The following is a 22824-nucleotide window of genomic DNA, read 5'->3' as shown; positions in this document are numbered from 1 at the left end:
AACACACCTCTCATACTCAGACGCCACCATGCCTCGAGCGTAGCGACTCAATCTCAGAAATTCAGCCTCATACTCGGCTATTGATCTATCACCTTGCGTGAGATTCATGAACTTACGCTTACAAGCATCAACATAGCTCTCCCTCACGTACTTACTCTAGAAGGTGATATTAAAGAAGAACCAAGTTAGACAATCAGGCTGAGTACCCTCCTCAACCGTTAACCACTATTAGTATGCCTCGTCACGAAGTAAGGAGACTGCCCCCTTAAATTTCTGCTCAGGAGTACAGTCTAAGCCATTCATAATCCTCTCGGTGGCTTCCAGCCAGTACTCGGCCACACTTGGGGCGACTTTAGTGACACCACTAAATAGCTCAGTACCATTAGACCGGAGTTGGTCAATTACCGACCCATGGCCCTCAGCTCGAGAATGGGGTCTAATGACCCTCTCCAAGATCCTCAATATTGCTTGAAACAGTGTGTCGTCCCTAGCCGAAAGACTCTAAGACCTAGTCTCGGTAGCAGGCGAAACTGGTGTCTTACTCGTATCCAAATTTGGTATACTTCCCAAAGAGGAAGGCTCAGTTCGAGCCCCTTATGGCCTCTACCATGGCCACAAGTACCACGTCCGCGGGTTCCATGGGCACTCATAGTGTAATTCGAATTTTATGTACATTACAGAATTTTATGCATCAGTTCCAATTATTTATTAACAAATATTTTATGCATAATTTATTAGTAGTTCAGAGATGTTTTCAGAAGTTTCAGTTTCTACCTATTCAGTACAGTTTCAGAAAGTACTAACTACAACTTTTCAGAACAGTTTAATTTAAATACAAATATACTTACTTAGATCGACGTCTGAGACTTGGTGTACCACATATTTCCTCAATTATTCAAATCATTTAAAAGAAACCAATTCTTTTTGGAACACAATTTTGGAACCCAAAATTCATAGCCAAGTTTTGCAAGCTGTCTCTGATACCACGAAATGTAACACCCCAAACCTGGCCTAGACGATATGGTCGAATCTAGTGATGTCCCAAGGAATGAGTTTTGAAAACAGTGTTGTTTCGATAAATCATTCATGTTTTATACTGATAACGTTATTTAATCAAGTCACTTACCAAAATAATTTTTACAGCGAAGCTTTTAAAGCTGTTATATTTTGAAAAAAATCCTGTTCGTACTTTCGGGAAAAACCTTTGATTTTGTAAAATTGTAATTTTAGTCAACTGTCGCTATAAAAGTTAAAACATAACTAGAACCAAATAAAAATTTAAACTGTCCAAAAAGTCTAGTTAATACAAAACTCCCGAAATAACCTTTAAAGTAAATAAGCCAAACCCTTAATTAGCTCAGTTTGTGAACTAGTGGTCACCATAAGACTCTGCTGCACCGATCTGCCTACATTTGTAGATTACCTGAAAGAACAAAAAATAGATGTGAATTTACATAAACTCAGTGTGCAACCCACAAAAATTAAGCATACAACCATACAAATTTAGAGACATAGTCAGAAGCAGATACAGTTCTAGATTCAGAATCAAATCTAGATTCAGGTTACAGATACAAATATGCATAAGTCCTACCCCCATCCTCTACACACCATCTTTGACTATCCCATCACACCATTTGGGGTTTGAAACACCCACCCATCCTTATACACCACATTGTGCCATTAAGACATGTATCAGAATGTATATGCAGCCAAGCTCCTAGAATATAAGCGATTAACGCCTATCAGATACTTCCTCCATATATATAAACCCCCACCCCAATAACAGATACGGAAATCAGATGCAAATTTAACATGCTCAACATGCTTAATACAAATATTAGATACACATACATCAATATATATTCAGGCATACATTTAATATCCTACACAGTTTAGTCTATCAGAATGTTTTAGCATACAATTTAGGGTATAGTTAGCCCTTACTAACCGTACAGTAGGCCCACAGTCAATCGAGGCGACCCGTACAACCCTAGGAAAGATTACAGAAACATGGGCCCACATGCCCGGTGGGCCCATACATTTAGATTGGCCTTGCCAGTGTGTCCCACATGGCTTGGCCCAAGAATCCACATGCCAGTGTGTCATCCCGTGTGGGCCCATGCGCCCAACTCAGCTAGCCCGTGTGGCCCATATGGCCACACTCGATCCACCACAAGGCCATGTGTTGTGCACGGCCATACCTTCTTCGACAACACGGCCATGTTCTCACACACAGCCTACCACACGAAAACCACACACACGTGTTGTATCGATAGTAAGGTTTTTCAGCGTTCACCGACGATCATTTTTCTGCGTTTCGGGAAGACACTTGGTATCGTTTGAAGCAAAAACACTCCTGAGGCCAACTGTACCTAAAAATTAGAATACCCAACACTCAAATTCAATCAATAATTACGAACATTAACGAAATTAACCCACAATCTGAACTTTGCAATATCCAACACGTATTCATAAACTTACCGATAATGAAAACCCCTAACGTTCAGATCGCTACAGGAGTTCCCACTGATTCTCGCCCTTCCCCTGGGCCAAGAATAAAAAGAACAATCACCATCTAAACACTAGCCACGAAATGTTAGGATTTTCCCTACACAAAACTTATCGAATGAACACCACCAAAAATAGCACAAAGTTAGGTGTAATGGAAAAACCATAAAGAGAGAAAACCAAGAAAAATTCAGCAGAGGAGTAGTGAAACTAAACGTCAAGAAGAGATGAATTTTTGGGAACAAAAGATAAAAATAAAAGTTGGTTTAGTTATTAGGATTTCCCCTAAATTCCTCCCCACAATCCCACTAACAACCATTACTCAAAATCCCATTTCTACTGAAACTCTCTCAAGCAATTGAGTAAAAATTAATACCCATTCCTCTGCAGGGATTCAAACATTGGACCCCCCAAACATACAGACTCCCTTACAACTTGAACTAGCAAGTTCATTCTTATATAAAATTACAGGCAATTAGTAATAAGCCCACTAAACAGAGGTAAGGCTTAAATCCAAAATTAACAAAATTTGGCAAAGGTGAGACTAGAACCCAAGACCTCACACACACACCAGAGCACTTAACCACTAAAGCAGATATACAGTTATGTCAGATTCTACAGAAGCAGAAATAAGTTACTCGGGGCATTACAACTCTACCTCCTAAAAGAAATTTCGACCTCGAAATTTACCTAATCAGAACGTATGAGTCTACTGCTGATCCATCGAGTCCTCAGGTTCCTACCTGGCCTCTTTAGTAACATGATTCCGCCACAGAACCTTCACTAACGGAATAGATTTCTCCTCAGAGTCTTAACATCACACTCCAGAATCTGAACTGGCTCCTCCTCAAAAGTTAAGTTCGGTCTAACCTTGATCTCCTCAAGAGGAACAATATGAGATGGATCAAATCGATACCGCCTCAACATCAAAACGTGGAATACATCATGGATACGGTCTAACTCTGGAGGTAACTCTAACTGATAAGAGACCGGTCCCACACGCTTCAGAATCCAATACGGCCCAATAAACCTAGGGCTCAGCTTCTCCTTAAGACCGAATATCAGAACCTTTTTCCACAGAGAAACTTTAAGACTCACTCCTCTTCAGATCCGCATAAGACTTTTGCCTATCAGAAATCACCTTCAAACTATCCCGAATCAGCCTAACCATGTCTTTGGTCTCAGAAACCAAATCAGGACCCGAAATTCGACGTTCACCCAACTCAGTCCAACACAATAGAGTATGACACTTACGACCATATAACGCCTCATAAGTTGCTATCTGAATGCTAGCCTAAAAATTGTTATTGTAAGCAAACTCAGCTAACGGCAGATAATCCTCCCAACTACCACGAAAATCAATCACACAACTCTGAAACATATCCTCTAGTATCTAAATCACCCTCTCAGATTGACCATCTATCTGAGGATGGAACGCAGTACTGAAGTCAAATCTCGAGCCCATAGCCTAGTGTAATTTCTTCTAGAACCGAGATGTGAAGCGACGATCTATATAAGAAATGATCAAAACAGGCACCCCATGCAATCTCAATATCTTAGAAATATAGAGCTTCGCTAACTTCTGCAGATAATAGTCCATTTGAACCAAAATAAAGTAAACAGACTTGGTTAATTGATCCAGGATGACCCAAACAGAGTCCTTCATAGTAGGTTTCAAGGGCAATACACTAATGAAGTCCACCGTTACATATTCTCATTCCATAAGGGAATTTTAACTGGCTGCAACAAACCCAAAGGCAACTGGTGCTCAGCCTTAACCTGCTAACACGTCAAACATCGAGCCACAAAATCTGTAACCTCATGCTTCAAACCCGACCACCAGTACAACTCATAGAGATCACAGTACATCTTATTACCACCGGGATGCATAGCATAAGGGCTACTATGCGCCTCTCTCAGAATTCATTGTCTCAAAATTGAATCGTTCGGGACAGAAATCTGCCCTCAGAAACACAAAACTCCATCACTATTCAACCCAAAATCTAAAGTGTTGCCACTCTCAACCTGACGAAACCACAAACCTAGAGACTCATCCCTTATCTGTTTAACATGAATATGATCAATCCAAGTCGGCTTAACCTGGAACTCAGCTAACAAACTCCCATCATCGAACATACTAAGACGAGCGAACATCGCCTTCAGATCAGTCATCACTCTACGACTAAGAGTATCGGATACCACATTAGCCTTACCAGGATGGTACTCTTTTGTCAAGTCATAATCCTTAAGCAACTCAATCCATCGACCCTGCCTATGATTTAACTCCTTCTGAGTGAGGAGGTACTTGAGGCTCTTATGATTATTGTAAATAATACACCTTTCACTATACAAATAATGCCTCCAAATTTTGAACACAAAGACCACCTCAGCCAACTCGATACCATGCGTCGGATAGTTTCCCTCATTTATCTTAAGCTGCCGAGACGCATAAGCCACCACTTTACCATCTTGCATCAGCACACTCCCCAAAATAACGTGAAACACATCACTGTTGTAACATCGCAAACCCGACCCAGACGTTATGGCCAAATCTGACGTGCCACATTGAAGTTAAAAATCCATGTTTCGTTTTAGTGCTTTAAAAACTGACTTTTGTTAAGCTAACAAAGTGAATGGAAGTTGGGCACCAGGTAGGAATCCGTAACAGAGGAGGTGAGCCATGAAGGCTACTTAAGTACCAAGCTCTTCGAATAGATCCAATCTTAGACATGCCCACAACCATTGCCACACTTAGTTAAATCGAGTTGTAATTTATTTAAGTTGAAATCTTTGATAAATCAGATAATCGTGGCGTGGTGTTATTTTGAAAACAATTATCATTTTGAAATCACGTCCTAAGTTTAGCCCATTTATTAACAAACAGATTAAAGTTATTAAAAATAAAATAATCCCAGAAAAAAAGAAAATCAAGTCGAAATGGCCTTATTACAACCCAAAAATAAATAATAAATAAAGCAGACTTAATGAAAACCAAACACTTATTCAAAAGCCCAAAGGCGATCACCGTGGCCACTCTAAATCCCCTCCAGCTCCAAGTCCCCAAATCAAGGCTCACCTGCAAGGTTAAGGAAAGGGGGTGAGTTTGGAAACTCAGTGTGCAACAAGCCCCTTTCAGAGCCCAAAACAATATCAGCCTGCTGGGCCTAAGCCCAAATCTAATCTCAACATATACTGGGCTGAAGCCTTTTCATATCTCATATCACTAGGCCGAACCCTTTCGTTTAACGGTTACTGGCCCGTAGGCCTATTTCATTATCACAAGTAATGTTAATGAAAGAATGAATGCAAGCCCATTTGGGGAGACTACTCGACCCACCATCCGCTACTCTCCACCCGTACCAACTAACACACCATGTGGGGAATAACTCAACCCACCCAACCAACACACCACTGGCAGCATAGCTGCTGTATCATATAACTGGAGGCCTAGCCTCTTTTAATAACTGGGGCAAAGCCCTTTTCAATAAACTGGGGCATAAGCCCTTTTCAATAAACTGGGGCATAGCCCTTTTGCACTTCCTCCATCCATATAAAAACCAAAACCAATGCATTTATGATTACATCATGTGCATTTCATACATATCATGTCCATATCATACATATCATGTGCATATCATATCAATCATGTATATCATATCTCACATATCAAATTTACAAATAAACCCTAGGGGTATAATGGTCATTTTTACCTAAGGGCGAAACAGTCATTTTCATATTATAAAGTTAATTTCATAATTTTACCAAATATTAGGGTTTTCCATGTTCATTATTAGTTACAAACCATTCTTATGTTTTAAACAGCGATTTTGGCCCATTTTAAGCGAAACCGAGTTATTGGGCCAAAAACCCCTAATGGGCCCTACTTAGCTGATTTTGTCATCTAAGCCCATTTAGCCTAAATTCCATAATGTTGTTACCCATCTTAATGGGAAATTTAACAGGTTTTCATTTTCTACCAATTTTACCCAAATGGGCTCGAAAGCCCATTGGGCCCAATTTCATCCCTTCGAGGCCCAACTTACTGTAATGCCAAAATTCGTGCTCTTACCCGTTCCAACGGTCCCGATCATCAACTTAGCAAATCTAACTAACCAATGAGTGTTCGCTTGCTCACAAGTCTTCGAAATGCCAGAATTTCGACATTTCGGCTTTTCGGCATTTATCATTCTAAGCTATGAAAAAGGGTTCGATACACACCTGTTTTGCGATATTCCTCGACGAGATCTCCTACACGATTTCTCCTATAATCAACCGTTAATATATCAGCTCACAATAATTGAACCAAATCGAGAACCATCTAATATCAACACTTACACATTCGGCCACCCTCCATAATGGCCTTAAGAACCTTACCTTTCCCGAAATTGATGACTAGCTCTAGCCACTCCGATGATCCAAACTAATCCAAGTCGACCCTACGCCTCGCTGCTCTTCCACTAAACAAACCATAAAAAGATTAAAAGAAAAGCCCAATAAGGCCTCTACCCATATTCGGCCATTTCCCTAAACTATAGAGGTTTCGGCTTTTTGTCAACATTTACCATAGGAATTGTTTAGAGTTCGAGCACTTACCACAGTCTCTCTTCTTGAATTCGTCTATGCCTAGAAGATAAAGGGACTGGCCACCAAAAAGTGAAAAGAAAAAGATGTTTGCTGGTCAACAAGAAATTAGCACCACCTAGCTTCACAGATTTCGGCTTTTGCGGTATTTCTGCAGAAGTGGAGGTAAGGGAAAGAAACAATAGATGAATGGAGGGAAGTAGTGGGCTGGTTTGGAAGAAGGAAAAGGAAGAAAAGATGGGAGGAGAGATGGTAGATTCGATTGAAAAAGAAAAAGGAGAGAAAAGACTACACCAAAAGGAGAAAACGGCACACCCTAATTCCTATTGCCGAAAATCCCTAACTAAAAACCCCTCTGCCGAAATCACCTCTCTAATCCCCTCAATTCGGCTAAGCTCTATCCTCCTCTCAAATCCCTAAAATATCTCCCCTTATCCCTCCTTAATTCATGCATTTGACTAATTAAAACTCCCCCACAGAGTTCCATCCAGCTTTAAACTCTAGCATGCACAAGCATAAAAATAACATTACCTTTGCCATCACAGGGAATCGAACCCAGGTCTTCCCCCAACACTTACACGCCACCTTTATAGCTCTCTAGTGGCGTCACTTAGCCACTCTACCAAAGGCTCTTTTGTGTTACATTTTACCCACAAAATTTAATAAGACCACCTATCCAAGGCCCCTAACTTCTTAAGTCCAAAATTCAAAAATTCCACCAGGTTTTGGCCAACACATGGGCCTTCCATAAGCCCATTTATCTACCCAAATTATGAATTCCACAACCAAATACCAAATTTTTTAAAAAAACTTTACCAAAAATACTGAGAATCGCGAAAAACCCAAAAATCAGGATGTTACAACTGTACACCACAAACTCCTTACCAGATTCAGGTTGTATCAGAATAGGAGCCTGAGTTAGAACAGAGTTGAGCTTCTCAAAGCTCGTTTGCTGCGCATCGGTCCAAACAAAAGGAACTCCCTTTCACAAAAGCTTAGTTAAAGGAGCTGCAATCAGAGAGAACCCCTTAACAAAGTGCCAATAATAACCCGCCAGACCTAGAAAACTGCAAATTTTAGACACATTCTTAGGATGTTTCCAAACAAGCACAGCCTCAATCTTTCGAGGATCAACTTAAATCCTTTTAGTACAAACCACATGCCTCAGAAAAGTTACCTCTCTCAACCAAAAGTCGCACTTGCTCAACTTGGTGTAGAGCTGCTTTTCTCAAAGTATCTGAAACACTACTCTAAGATGCTCATCATGCTCATCCTCAATCTTAGAGTAAACCAGAATATCCTCAATAAAGGCCACGACGAATTGATCTAGATAAGGCTAAAACACTAGGTTCATCAGGCCCATGAATGCGACAGAAGCATTCTTCAAACCAAAAGGCATAACTAAGAACTCGTAATGTCCATATTGAGTCTTAAATGCAATCTTATGAACATCAACTTCCTTAACCCTCAACTGATGATACATAGATCGAAGATCAATCTTAGAAAACATTGAAGCCCCTTAAAACTGATTAAACAGGTCATCGATCCTCGGAAGTAGATACTTATTCTTCACGGTCAACTTATTCAGTTTCCGATAATCAATGCACATCCTCATGGTCCCATCCTTTTTCTTAACAAACAAAACTGGTGTCCCCATGGAGACACACTAGAGCAGGTGAATCCACGATCCAGAAGTTCTTGAAGTTGAGCCTTAAGCTCTATAAGCTCTTTCAGTGCCATACGGTAAGGAACTCGAATATCAAAAATGGGGTTTTAAAGCCACTATTTTTGACATGTAACACCCCTAACCCCTCTCCTTCGTCAGAGTAGGGTCGCGGCATTACTAGCCAATCAGAATATTTAATTATATCGCAAGCAGTAGTATAAGCTAACAATATCATCATAATATACAGGGGCAGGTCATGTCAATCTAATACTTGTATAGTAATGTCTTATATAATCTAATAGTATATCATGCTATACAATGCTAAATTTGGTCTTCCACTGTCTACACTCTTATCACTATTTATCCCATTATTAACATCAGAGTATTGGTTCATACTCTGACTATTATTACCTTCAATGATGTTAGGAAAATGCACTTAATTCAAGTTTGCTAATTCATTCCAATTCAGAGTAAAAGTTACTCTTACAGCCCTTATTTCGAGTCCACGTAACCCTAAAAATAGTCTAAAAAAAGGCAGGGACTAATTTGGAACAATTTTGAAAGTTTAAGATTTTTTTAAAAATTCCTAAAAATAGGGGGCACACGGCTATATGGCCAGGCCTTGTGGAATGCCCCAAACCATGTGACTCTCGAAGTTGTGACACACGGCCGTGTCTTGGCTCATGTCTCCACCTGTGTAACTCAATGACTTGAGACACACAGTGGTGTCCCAACCCGTGTCCCTACCCATGTAACTCACTGACTTGGGTCACACGGTCGTGTCCCAGGCTATTTGTAAGCCCGTGTGGAAACTACACCTATACTATTTTTCAATACGCCCATATGTGTTGCCCGTGTGTGGCACATAGCTCTGTGACAGACCGTGTCTCAGGCTGTGTGCTCCTAAATGTACCTTAAAACTCAAGTTTACCATTTCATACTTACTTGGACACTAAGTAACTCAATTACTAGCCATTTAACCTATTCAAAACACAATTAAACATGCTTAAAACATTCCAAATCAACCATCTTAAGTGCATAACCAATGTACCCTCATCGGTACCACATTTTATATCATTAAACACATTAACCATTTAAAGACTTTCATTCATACCAAATTAACTTGTAACACCCCTAACTCGTAACTGTCGCTGAAATGGGTTGAGAGGCATTACCGGACTTATAACTCAAATCAGAATTGCCATACATCAAATATCATTCCAATACTAATAATTCATTCATATTCAACATTCACATAAAATCAAGTATATAAAGATTGAACATCCATTCGGGACCAAATTGATAACATATAAAAGTTTTCAAACTGATAAAAATTTTCTACTTTTAAAAGGTCACATGCTCATGTGAACAGGCTGTGTGCCTCACATAGTCTAGACACACCTGCGTGTCCAAGCCGTGGCAAAACAAGGCATGGCTACTGACTTTTACACACGACCAACATACACGGCAGTGTGATACTTAGCTAGCTACTGACTTAAGCCCACGACCATATGACACGCCCATGTGTCTTAACCGTGTGCTCTTAAGAGGTTACTGCTTTGCATACACAGCCACAAGGCAAGCTCGTGCTCCCTAACCGTGTGGCACAATGCAGGCTTGGTTTAAGCCAACTTGCCACCCCTTATTGGGTCATTACAACAAACAATATTAAATAACATTTATACCAAAATTTTTAGCCAATTCCATGCTCAACACATGCTTCATTATAACTAAATCATCATCATTCAATAACCTATTCAAATCCATACCAAAACACATTAAAAATCCTATTACAACAACATACCAAAATGCTCATTTATAGCACCTTCTAATTCATGCTTAAACTTACCATTTTCTCAACCTGGCATATTTCAAAATTGACCACCACATACAAGGCTATATAACTATTACAAACATACACAATTTGGCATCACAAACCATTTACCAAAAATAAGCACAAAACATATCATTTGCTAGCCAACTCTCATAGCATAACATATATATACATATCAAAGCTTAAATACATAGACATGCTAGCCTATACATGCCATACTTAAAAATATTTACACTTTCAAAAGTACCAAAATGAAGTTCGATAGTGTGCTGACAATCCTTGATGATCCTCGAGCTTAAAGTAGCGTTGATATCTATAAAATAATGCAAACACACAGAGTAAGCTTTCTAAAGCTTAGTAAGCTCGTACTATAATCATCAACAATATATAAAACATAAAACATCAACATTTAGGTATTTACAAATTCTCAATCATCCATCAAATCTATACCAACCAAATCCATATGTTCATAACAATTCAATGTACTTCACCTAGTTAATATCATCTACCACAAAGGTATTATACATACCTGGATCTTCCCATACTTGTTCAGTTTCATTCTCACCTCTTGTTTAAGTATTTCAAGACTTTGCTTAAATTATTCACACTTTAACATCCGCACATTTAGTGCTGTAAAGGTTAGCTGAAGCTAGAACGATTTCTGCACACTTAGTGCCATTTCAACTAGCCAAAACCAAGTTGGTATTGCACACTTAGTGCCTCAAATAGCCAAAGCTAGTTTAAGTCGCACACTTAGTGCCAATGCTTTCAATTCATCATCATATCATCCAATTCAATTATATACAACCCATGTATAATAAAGGAATCAAAACTTGCTTAATATCATATTTTAAGTACGAACTTACCTCGTACTCAAAATTTGTTAACTCGGACTGTTTACTCTACAATCTTCGATTTTCTTCGGTCTAAGTAGAAATTCCTCTTTTCTTGATCTAAATGTATTCAAAATTAACACTTTTATTCACCAAATCATTCAAAACAATCCATATGTACACAATTAGGGTATTTTACAAAATATCCCTTACATTTTCACATTTTGACACTTTAGTCCCTAATTCACAAAATCACAAAATACACAAAATTTGCTTGTATACAAGCTTAGCTGGATTTTCATCACTCTCATACAGGTCCATACATTTCATTTATTTCATATTTTAGTCCTTAAAAATAGCATTTTTACAATTTAGCCCACAATACTCAATTTCATCAAAAATCCAAAGACAACATTTAATCCCAACATCAAGCTTCCATAATTCATCAACTAACATCACAAAACTCATAGTTTCATTAATAGCACATTTCAAAATCATCACCAAGATTAGAAATTAAGGCATGGGTTTTATAAAACACGAAGCAACGATCTCAAAAACGTAGAAATCATAAAAAACCGAAGTAAAAACATACCCGAATTAAGCTTTCAATGTGTCAAAACCCTAAAAGCTTTTATTCTTTCTTTTGTTCTTCAATTTCGGTGGATGAACACATATTATGGCATGATTTTCTAATTTGTTTTCGTATAATTTACTTTAATATGTATTTTACCATATTACCCATGCATTAAAACATTGATATGCCAACAACTAATGTCCACTAATGTCATTTAATCATAAGTTTGGTCAAATAACTACATAAGGACCTCACAATTATAAAGCCAAGTCAGTTAAGAACTTTTAATATCAAGCACACAGCTTTTTCCTTTTTATGCGATTAGGTCCTTTTTGCAAATTAAGCACACAAACAATTAAATTTTCACACATGTCAATTCACATATCATAAACATGGAAAATAATATTTAAATATTTTTTTCACTCAGATTTGTGGTCCCGAAACCACTATTCCGACTAGGACCAAAACCAGTGATGTGATGTAAATCGTGATAAGTTTTATAATTTATGAATGTCTGTTCTTGAAAACTAACTATTATCACGACAAAGGCAAGCGCAGCTTATCGAACAGTAGTATAGCTTATGGCAAGACCGGGATGTCGAACCCAGAGGAACTAAAAGTACTAGTATTAAATTTCTTTTTATTAACTAGACTAAAAATGAAGGGGTTTGTTTTATCTAAACTAATTACTAAACTAAGAATGCACAGGAAGTAAATTGGGGAAATACTTTTGGGAAAAACTGATTGATTTGGACAATACCCAAGGGAAAAATCCACCAAGACTTCACTTGTTATTTGACTCTGAATTAGACGATTTATTCATTTGACTTGATCCGTAGAAATCTCTAAGTTATATTATTATCTCTATCGAGACTAACAACATCTAACCCTAGGTTGATTAATTGAAATCTCTTTCTAATTAAAACCCCTTGTGTTGCATTAACTCAATCTATGGATTCTTTTATTAGGTTTCACCCTAATCTAGCAAAATTATTTCACCCTATGTCTAGGCGTGTAATCAACTCCGCTTAATTATGCTAGATCTACTCTTAGACATGGACTTTTGCTCCTTTGAGTAAGCACATCAATACTTGAATCAATATCCTGGAATATTAAAGCAAGAATTAAGAACTCATAATTAAGAACAAGTCAAATATTTATCATATAATTCAGAAAATAATAACAAGATTCGTCTTAGGTTTCATTCCCCTTAGGTATTTAGGGGATTTAGTTCATAAGTGTAAAAGAAAACATCTCAGAAGAATAATGATAACAAAAATAAAGAAAACCCAAAAACTCCTGAAGGAAATTGAAGGGAGATCTTCAGTCTTGAAGGATAATCCGGCTTCTGAGATGGATCAATCGGCTTTATTTGAGTAATTACTTGCCTCCTACTTCGTGTGTCTTTTCTAAGTACCTCATGGGGTGTTTATATAGGCTTTAGAATGCTTCAAAACCCTCAAGAGTGGCCTTCTCCGAATAGGACTAGACTTGGGCTCGATAGGGACACGCCCGTGTGACACGCCTGTGTGCGATTGCTTCAAACCGTGTTCATGTCTGTTGAATGGACATGGGCGTGTGAACTACCAGTGTGAGGAAGTCCAGGCCGTGTTGATTTCCTATGTTGTCCCATTTTCTCCGTTTTTGGCCTGTTTCTCGCTCTTTTTACTCTCCTACGCTCTCCTAAATATAAAACATGAAATTAAAATATTAGGAGCATCGAATTCACCAAATCTAAGGATATTTCATCCAAAATTATGCTAAGCATGGGATAAAAATATGTATAAATTACGGTTTATCAAATACCCCCACACTTAAGCGTTTGCTTGTCCTTAACCAAAATCCTCAACTCACAATCAAAATAAATTCTTCTCATCTTATAATTCTCATCAATAGTATCTCAAAATAATTCATAAGTAATTATACATTGAAAATTTAACTCGAAGAACATCAAAGTTTCAAACATTCCAAGTTGAGCATTTTATTGCGAAAACATAGGTGTCTTCCCTCATCTAAGTAATCACCTTTGATTCAAAATATCACGGAGTTTCACATCTTCACTATAGATTCACTCAAATCACTCGAGGTGTTTAAGGACAATAAATTTAGCACTCAACAGTCAATATGAAAAGTTATTACCATAGGCTTGCGTGAAAATCAAATCTCCACCACTATATATTAAGATGATACATCTATCAGAAGGTCTTTTAGAGGGTTGTAACGTAGCTTTGGTTAGGGGTGTGGTTACAATCTGAAAAAGAAGGTTAGAATTGAGATTGAATTAAAAAATTACCTAACTAGAAAAAATACTACAATTGACAAATTACATTCCTAATTAGAAGATCCTATACTTGAGCTTTTCTTCATGGAATAGGGATTTAAATACTTAAGTTCAGAAACAAAGAATTACTAATACTATGTATATATATAATTTTTAGGAACAAGTCAAATATAACATAGAAATTTTCTAAAAAATAAAACATAGCTAAGCAATTTATTCAAATCAAATCTCGACAAAAAATAGGGATCAAATGAGGGGATTTCAACAATAATGCGTTATGGGTTAATATTGAGGGTAAGTCAATGAAATAGCTTGTTAGGCTCTAGGGGGTTCATTAAGGGTTAATTATGAAGGTATAATTTTATGGAATAAGTGGGTTAAACCTAAATGCCTTTATCATCTTAAAATATCAAATCAAAGGTGTGGTCTTGACATGCATAATCGACGCAAGTTCTAGAATAACCAATCAATATTGACGCACTCATAGCAACAATAAAAGTGAGCATGAAAGAAATAATATATGCTCTAAAGACTCAAGATCTCATGAAAATTGTGGCTTTTTGATGTTAAACTTGTGAATTTCAACTCAAGATAATACCTAAACTTGGGGGAACAACCTAAAATCAACTTATCATGCTTGATTCTCTAATTCCTTAAAGTCTAACAATCAATGCATAAATGCCTATGTTTTAATTCAAGACATGTCAATAAAAATCACAAATTAATCAACATTTATTCTAATAATGATATGAGAAGATTATTTGAGAACAAGACAAATTTTAGGGATTTTTTTCTGATGATGTTATGAATAACCCCCACACTTAAGATGTACATTGTCTTCAATGTAAAAAGATAGATTTACCGAAAAATATAGATATAATAGAGGGAGAGAAGTGAAACTTCTTGAATTTGTGGATGAATTCCTTGAATTAGAGTTATGGAGAATAATCGGCCAAGGCAATGATGAGAGTGGAGGAGAATACTCCGGTGGTGGTAGAGGTTCGTTAGTCCATAAGTCCTGTGCCAAAAGAATATTATATCTGGTGGTAGCTATGGTCGTGGTCGAGTAGGACATGGCAGTCATGGAGAACCTTTTCCAGTGGAGTTGCAAATTCCTTAGTAATAGTGAGTTTTGGAGCTCTTTATAACTGCGATAAAATTACTAACTCTTTAGGAAATATAAAGTTACATGATTACTCAAAAAGAAATGACTGAAAATATAAATTGTTTAATATAAATTACAAAACCTAAGGATGTATTAAAAATAAAATTAAAGAAAAATAAAATAAAATTTAAGTTTAAACCAAATAAAGATAAAAGTAAAAACATAGAAATAATAAATAAAAGTCTTTAAACATCTTCACCGCTAAATGGTTCGCGAGGTGGGGGTGGCGATGAGATGTGAAGGTGCTGACAAATCTGATGTAGAGTAGCATCAATGTGATCAAAGCGCTGAAAACACTATTGCTCGAATCGAGTGAAACGCTTAGAGATGTCACAAAGTGAAGCCGTCGCATAAACTGGACGATGAATAGGTGGTGGCTGAGAGGCTGGATCCTCGTGAAGTGGAAGGGCATCATCGGCAATGTCCTCTAGTTTCTCCTACTCGGTTGACTGGACTAGGCGGTACTGAGGAGGATCAAATCTATGAAGTTGCTCGATCATCCTCATATGCAGCATACTTGAGATGCCCTGTGGGGACATCTGACCGATGAGAGTGAGGAGGATGCTTGTGCTACCATGTTGAGGAGACCAAAGTACCGCGCCAGGCGAGTCACATAAGGGCCTACGGAAGTGACTCCCTTCCTATGCCGCTCCGTCTGATGGTGAAAGGCAAGGGTGATAAAATAGGCAAGGTCGAACATGTGCCCATTCGCCATGCTCCATAAAACGTTGGTGTCATTTGTGTTGATCGGTGCTCTCTCTCCTCCCTGTCAGGGTGTGGGCTAGGATGGCGTGTAGGTACTTCAGGGATAGGGCGAGAGCCAATGCCTTGGAGCGGCTGGGGTCATAAGTGGCCGAAGCATGGACGAGGGCCCTCCAACAGTTTGACGGAGAGTAGTGGATGTCACGATGGAGGCTGGCAAAGTCGTCGTCGTCCATAAATTCCTCCGTGTATACTCCCAGTGCGACTCCGAACTTAGGCACACTCAGCTGGCAAACTAAACTGTCGAGACAGAATTGGACCATTTGAGGATCATCGAAATCTGTCATAACGACTTGGAGGTGAAAGGTGGAACAGAGTTTGAGTGTAAGTTAGAGGTACGTTGGCTCGACGATCTCAAAGAATAGTCCCTACAGGTGATAAACCGTAAATTTGGTTGTGGCCAAAAGTCTACTTTTTAGTTGAAAATTGTATTCCTTCTATTTCGATCACTCATAAGATGACTTGATGATTCTAATCGCAGGTACCATGTCATCATCATGAGGAAAGAAAACCGCCGTACTAACCTCAAAGAAGAGGAAGGGATAGTTATCTTCCGCGGGTCTAATCGCGAAAATTCGTCACCCTCTCCTACAATTTCCTGGGGGCCCCAAGAAGAGCTTTTCTAGATACTTCGGGCCCGACCCTTAATTACGGGCCACTACATCAACTGGGCTGCCTTAGAACAAGTCTAGATGGCTGATGCGATTCGGGCTCTCTTAACCACCGACCTGTGGGAGATGTTCTTCTGGATTATCGAGCCGGCATACCTCGAGCTCACGATGGAACTTTGCTCAATGTTCTATCTTTAGACTGTAATGACAAGGTACGATGATCCCGGCACGATTCAATTTCGCCTAGGTGGATTAATCCGCCAGTTAAGCGTCCCAGAGTTTGGTGCTGCACTAGGCCGATATACAGAGGAGTTCAGGGAGGAGAATGAACTACATGCTCTTAGTCGCTACATACATGTCTCCCCCTCGAAGTGCTGGCACACTTTGGCCCCTAGCACAGCCTAGTACAATCCTAGCAGCTCCAAGGCATCAGTTCTCCCACCATACCTGAGGTACTTACACGTTATTTTAGCTCACACGATTACAGCGAGGCGAGAGAGCACTGGCGTCGTCAACACCCACGACGTCTACTTCTTATAGTGCATGTCGCAATGGCACATCATCGACCTTGCCTATTTCATCGCCCTTGTGATTCAGCACCAGACAGAGCGGCATCGGAAGGGGGTCATCTCCATTGGCCCCTACCTGTCTAGGCTGACGCGACACTTCGGGCTCCTCAACACCGCGACCCAAGAATCATCCCTTACCCTCATCGGCCAGATGTCTCCACAAAGCATCTCAAGCATACTTAGCATGAGGATGATCGATAGGCGCCGAGGAACCTACCCTCCCCAGTATCGTCTCGCCCAATCTATCGAGAAGGAGGCCTACGAGGACATTCTTGATGATGTCCCTTTACAGCACGAGGACCCACCAAATCAGCCATCACCACCCTCTTATTCAGTTCATGCGGCAGCTTCATATGCTGACATCTCTGATCGCCTCTCCCGATTCGAGTAGCAGTGTTTTCAACAATTTGACAATATTGATGCTACTCTACAGTAGATTTGTCAGCACCTCCACATCTCATCGCCAGTCCCACCTTGCGAACCATCCAGCGATGAAGATGTTTAGAAATATTTATTTATTATTTTATGTTTTTCATTTTTATTGAAACTACTTTTTATTTTGTTGGATTTTAGAATTATATTTTTAATTATTAATTTCGGTTATTTCTTTTCGAGTAATTATTCTTCCTAATATCCCCTAAAATGTTTCTGATTTTATCACAGTTATATAGAGCTCTTAAGCTCATCATCACATAGGAACTAAAACTCCACCGGGAAAGGTTCTCCAAGACTGCCATGTCCTGCTCGACCACGACCATAGCTTCACTAGATATAATATTCTTTTGGTGTAGGACTTATGGACTAATGAACCTCTACGATCACCAGAGTATCCTCTTCCACTCTCGAACTGATTACCGTCCAAAACTCTAGTTCGAGGAATTCATCATACAGGAAGTTTCACTTCTCTCCCTATCTTAATTTTATATACCCTAACATTTATCTTTGTACATTGAGGGCAATGTACATCTTAGGTGTGGGGGGTATTTATTTCATTATCAGAAAAATCCCTGAATGACTACCTTGTTCTCTTGAAAAGCTTTCATATCATATTTAGGATAAATTTTAATTGATTTATGATTTTGGTTGATATATCTTGAATTAAAACATAAGGATATATGCATTAATTGTTTAAACTTTAAGACATTAGAGAATCAAGCATGATAAGTTGATTTTTAAGAATTTAAAATTATAGGTTGTTTCCCCAAGTCTAGGTATTACTTTGAATTGGAATTCACAAGTCTTAACATCAAAAAGCCATAATTTTTCTGAGATTTTTGAGCCTTTTGAGCATCTATTAATTCTTTCATGCTCACTTTTATTATTGCTTTGAGTGTGTCAGTATTGAACTGTTATTCTAGAACTTGCTTGATTATGCATGTCGAGACCACACCATTTGATTTGATATGTCAAAATGATTAAGGCACTTAGGATTAACCCACTCATGCCATAAAAAGCCTACCTCCACGATTAACCCTTAGTAAACCCATTTGAGCCTAACAAGCCATTCTTTGTATTAACTTCAATATTAAGCCTTAACTCATTATTGTTGAAATCCCCTAAATTAATTTGATCCTTATTTTTGTTAAGATTTGAATTGAAGAAATTGCTTAGCTATGTCTTGTTTGTAATAAGTTAGTCTATAAATATATAACTTGTTTTTAAAAAAAAAAACTATGTATACATATTTGTAACTTCATAATCTGAGAAGAAGCTCTGTTGTACGCAAGTGAAGATTAACTCTTTTTCTAGTTAGGTAATTTTTCAATTCAATCTCGATTCTAACCTTTTCTTTCAACTTGTGACCACACCCCTAACCAAGCCTCACTACAACCCTCTAAAGACCTTTTGATTAATGTATCATCTTAAATTATAGTGGTGGAGATTTGATTTTCATGCAAGCCTATGGTAATGACTTTTCATTATTGACTATTGAGTGCTTCATTTATTGTCCTTAAACACCTCGAGTGATTTGAGTGAATCTTTAGTGAGGATGTGAAACTCTATAATATTCTGAATCAAAGGTAATTACTTAGATGAGGAGAGACACCTATGTTTGCATGATTAAATACTCAACTTGGAATGTTTGAAACTTTTATGTTCTTTTAGTTGAATTCTCAATGTATGATTACCTATGGATTAGTTTGAGATATTATCAATAGAAATTATAAGTTTAGGAGAATTTATTTTGATTATGAGTTGAGAATTTTGCTTGAGGACAAGCAAATGCTTAAGTGTGGGGGTATTTGATAAACCGTAAATTATACATATTTTTACCCCATGTTTAATGCATTTTATGGATGATTTCTCATTAGAATTGGTGAATTCGATGCTCCTAATGCTTTAATTTCATGTTTTATACTTAGAAGAGCATGAGAGAGCAAAAGGAACGAGAAACGGGCCAAAACAGAGAAAATGGGCCAAAGTACGAACTCAACACGGCCTAGACTTCCTCACACAGGCAGCCCATATGGCCTTGTCAAATTGGCAGAATCGAAACACGATTCACACGGGCAGACCACACGGCCGTGTCAATTTGCCAGGCTCAAACATAGCCTGAAGTAATTGCACACGGGCGTGTCACACGGGCGTGTCACATGGGCGTGTCACACGGGCGTGTCTTTGCCGAGCTCAAGTTGAGTCCAATTCAGAAAAGGCTAATTTTGAGGGCTAAAAGGCATTCCAAAGCCTATAAATACACCCTAGAGGAGGAAGGAAAGGGAGATGGAGAATAGGGGGTAAGAAATTACTCCAAGGAAGCCGATTGATCCATCTCAGAAGCCGGATTCATCGTCAAGACTGAAGATCTCTCCTCAATTTCCCTTCAGGAGTTTTGGGTTTTCTTTATGTTTTGTATTCTTTATTCTTCTGAGATGTTTTCTTATTTAGTTATGAACTAAAACCCCTAAATACTTAAGGGGAATGAAACCTAAGACGAATCTTGTTATTATTTTCTGAATCGTATGATAAATATTTAACTTGTTCTTAATTATGTGTTCTTTATTCTTGTTTTGATATCCTAGGATACTAATTCAAGACATGCCTTTATTTAGAAGAGGAATAGACCCTGTTTAAGAGTACTTTTGTCATAATTAAGTGGAGTTGATTGCGCGTCTAAAAATAGGGTGACAAGGTTTTGCCGGATTAGGGTGAAACCTAATAAAGGGATCCATAGATCGAGTTAATGCAACCCTAGAGTGTTAATTAGAGAAAAGTCTCAGTTATTCAATCTAGGGATTAGACGTTATTAGTCTTGAATAGGGATAATAACATAACTTAGGGATTTCTACGGAACAAGTTGAATGAATAAATAGTCCGATTCGGAGTCAGAATAACAAGTAAAGTCTAGGTGGATTTTTCCTTAGGTATTGTCTTAAGTCAATCGATTTTCTCCAAAAGCAATTCCCCAATTCTTTTCTCTGTGAGTTCTTAGTTTAGATAATTAGTTAGTTAAAACAAAACCTCTTTATTCTTAGGTTAGATAATAAAAAGACAGTCATTACTAGTACTTTTAGTTCGACAATCCGGTCTTGGTAAAACTATACTACTATTCGATAGGTACACTTGCCTACATCGCAATAATAGTTAGTTCAAGAATGAGTAATTATAAATATTTAAAAGCTATCACGAAACCTCGCGATCAACGGGTCAGTTGTCAAGAGGGCTCGAACTGCGTCAGCCAGTTGGATTTCCCCGTCAATGCAATGGCGCACACCTAGGGGTCGGGCCCGTAATATCTGGAAAAGTTCCTCCTATGGTCCCAGTGGGAATTGGAGGAATGGTGCCTGATCTCAATGGTAGGACCTGAGAATGATGCTGCTCCTTTCCTCTTCTTCGAGGCGGGGACAGCGATTTTCTTGCCGCGTGGATTTGACATGATATACCTGCAAGAAACATATATTAACAAGTTCAAAAAAGGAATTAACCATGAATTACACTAACAAATGCAATAAAAAATTACTAACAGTACCAGGACTCAACCAAAAGCAATCAAACTTGACGGAGATTTTATGGCAAATAGCAAACTGATAGCATGACTAAATTAATAAACAAACTAGATGAAAGTAGCTAAGCATGGTAAGAATATGGTACAAAGTATGTGACTAAATCCTAAGAATGAGGGTGAAAATATATACAATCAGTAGCAATATGTAAATACAAGAATAAAAATTAGGACTATCATGTTAGTAAGCATCCAAAGAAAGTAAAAGAGAAGAGAAAATCATTAGAAGAGGACCAGTAGTAGGAGAAGCGATGTCGTGAAGGTTGGGTGCGGTTGGGGTTGGCCACGGGCATGGGTGGTAGTGCCGTGTGGGTCACGCAAGGGGAGAAAAGGGGATGAAAGAGAGGATGAGAGGAGAAAAATGGAAGGAGAAAGAGAAAGGAGTGGCCAATCGGTGGTGGGAGAGGGGATTTCGGTGGCTAGGGTTAGGGTTTTTGGGGCAGGGGATGATGAATAGTGAGAGGTTTATATAGATATTGGGGCACACGGTTTTGGGGCACACCCGTGTACCCTTATTTCAGCTTGTGTGTTTCGTGATTTTCAAATTTCGGCGTGTCTAAAATTCGGCCCACACCCGTGTTCTTTGGTGACACAGCCGTGTTCTACTTTGTTCAATTCTCTCACGCCCGTGTATGGATGCATATGCCCATGTTAATTTCACAGTCTCGAGAACGGTTGGTGGGCACGGGCGTGTCAAATGCCCGTGTTAATTTCTCAGTTTTAACCATGGCTTCTAGACATGGGCGTGTTGTTTTGACAATTTCACCCATGGCCATGTCACACGCTCGTGGCAACATATCGAATCCCGTGTTGGGGAAAACTTTCACTCTATTTTCACACGGTCGTATCGTACGGCCGTGTCACCTCCGTAATATGAGCATGGCCTAAGGCACTCCCATGTGCCTGGCCGTGTGGATTTGGACAACCTGTGTTCAAGGACTCAGTTAGTGATTTAGATGTTAAAAACTACAATTCAAAGAAGTTAACACTGTTAGTGCTCGAGTTGCCTCCCAAGAAACGCTTATTTGGAGTCTAAGCTCGACTTACCTCTCTGTTGTGTGGTCATGGTGGTGCGAGGAGTTTACACTCCTCCTTCCTGCTATCAATCTCATCAAAATAAGGTTTTAGACGAGTACAATTTACCTTAAAGGTGCCGAATTTAGGATGAATTACCTCGACTGTCCCATATGGAAAAATGCTGAGTACCGTAAGAGGGATTGCTCTATTAGGTTCAGAAGTGGAAATACGAGGGTCTGTTGCATCTAGTAGTACTTTGTCTCCAACTTTAAGTTGATTTGGTGAAACATTGAGCTCGTTGTGGCGTGGTTTTGGTCTATCGTGTTCTCTCGATTTCTGTGTCCACCATTCATCTAGTTCTTCGATTTGTAACCTTCATTCTTTATAGATGGGTTCTTTGTTGTTACTTGAACAAGGCTCATG

The sequence above is a fragment of the Gossypium hirsutum genome, chromosome A03 (assembly GCF_007990345.1).
Source record: "Gossypium hirsutum isolate 1008001.06 chromosome A03, Gossypium_hirsutum_v2.1, whole genome shotgun sequence".
Taxonomy (NCBI): domain Eukaryota; kingdom Viridiplantae; phylum Streptophyta; class Magnoliopsida; order Malvales; family Malvaceae; genus Gossypium; species Gossypium hirsutum.
Note: the sequence above shows the minus strand (reverse complement) of the source record.